The following is a 2162-nucleotide window of genomic DNA, read 5'->3' as shown; positions in this document are numbered from 1 at the left end:
GTCATGAAAATTAAACCTTATTTTCAATAAGCAATCCTGAAAAATATTTGGGGGTGCTTAACTTTTTTTCCAGGTGTATATATGATAGTTTTGTTGAAATACTTAAAAATGTGAATTACATCAGAAAATTTAGCTATTTTAGAGTAGACATAAAAGAGTACGAATAAACCCCAAAATAAAATCCTCCTATAGATTTAACTATTGATTTTTATACAAATGAAAATTAACAACAGCACCAGAATTACACTACAGTACAAAAGTTAACGTATAAGTTTATTATACAAAAGCAAATAAATGTTTTCTGACGTTTGTTTCATGTTGCAGCATCGTGTATTTCTCAAAAGCAGAAGTTAACAACTTTTTATGTTTAATTGTTTGTATTTGATTTCCCTTTCAAAGGCAGATCCTGGAAATATAAAAGTTCACCTAAACCTCCTGATTTTCTTCGAACAGTTTGTATGATCAAAATACGAAACTTTATTACCCATTTTCTTTATATTTATTAACCAAAAATGATTAACTGGTTTATTTACTGGTTAATATCTCATTTGCCACTTTCTGTAAGCCATTATCGTTATCAAATATGAAAAAAAGTGTTATTTCATTAAAACAAGACCATCAAAATAAACACACGGGAAACTTTCACTCCCTTATCATTAGTTATGATGTGCTGCCATCTAGAATGAATTATATGTAACTTTTTCCCTTGACGCTGAGAATGTGAATGATAAAATCGCAGCTTTAATTTATTTTTTATTTTAGCTTGAGGTAAGCACTCTGAATTTTTTATGGTTGAAAAGAAAACATTTTCAGTAAATTACATTTGGTTTATTTTAAGCAATGGAGAGTTATAAACAATTGAATAAGCCCTGATAGAAACAGTGTTCAAGTTCACTGAATTTTATAACGTGTCTCCCTGTGGCACAGCAGTAAATCTACAGACTTACAACAATAAAATCTGGAGTTCAATTTCTCGCGGTAGACACAGCAGCTAGCCCAATGTGGCTTTGTTCTATAACAAACATTTTTTTTATAACTTGCAATAGCTTTACGTCATGGGTGTAAAGTAAAACGCCCCACTTCCACCTGCGGAGCCGTCTTACCCTACAGTAATGACTTATTTTTACGCTACATATTTCAACCGGAATGTACGTCATTGCCCCACACTAGTACGCACGTTCTTTTACACAAACGTTTTAGATAATGTGCAATTTGTGCATGGCGAAGGGCGTTCTAGATTCTTGCAGGGACATTTAAATGATGATTTAAGTTATTTAAGTGTAGTTGTTACATGTAGCATTTATTTTAAACTTGCAGTTCTTATGAGTTAAACGGGTACTATTTTTCCCCACTGTGGGGTCAGTTTTATCCAATATATTTTTAAAATATCTAAAAGTGGTTTATATCCGATCGTTGGTTTCACTAAAAATTACATTTATAATAAAACAGGGTTCGTTCTAAAACATTTAGATTTTTTATGCCATTCATCTTGATGGAAACCGCATTCAATGTTAAGGAGACTATCTTCCTTAACAAACATATATACATAAACTAGGTAACTGTCTTTCATGAAGATGAAAAATAGCATTTAATTTATGAAATTAACACTTATGACACACATGTTAAGTATATTCCCTCTTGCTTTACCATTTTTGAATATTCATTGACTTGGAATGTTAAATTTATGAGACGTAATCATTCGTCCTAAAATAAGAAAAACGGAGAATTAATTTAATATGAGACGCAATGCTTGATTTATGTATTTAAAGAAAATATATTATTTATTAGATTGGTCATTATGGGACAGGTACGAAAGTAATTTGTGTCTCATCAATATGCACATGAAGAATCTGATGTAAAATACACTACACACGTTCATGAAAGGGACAGAGTTAATGAAGGTTAATATATACAACTTAAAACAGCATTTATTACTTTTTATTTTATTATCAGGACCTGAAAGAGATTTCGATTTCACTTCATTTATTTTTGACTGTCAACCATGGATTCTGTTTATTTGTATTTTAACAACATTACATTAAAAAAATTCTATGTGGATATTTAACGAGACGAGACACAGAAATATATATATATATATTCACCAGTGGCTGCTTGGAGTTTTTAAACTTATAAGGATATATATATATATATATATATATATA

The sequence above is a fragment of the Limulus polyphemus genome, unplaced genomic scaffold (genome assembly GCF_000517525.1).
Source record: "Limulus polyphemus unplaced genomic scaffold, Limulus_polyphemus-2.1.2 Scaffold562, whole genome shotgun sequence".
Classification (NCBI taxonomy): domain Eukaryota; kingdom Metazoa; phylum Arthropoda; class Merostomata; order Xiphosura; family Limulidae; genus Limulus; species Limulus polyphemus.
Note: the sequence above shows the minus strand (reverse complement) of the source record.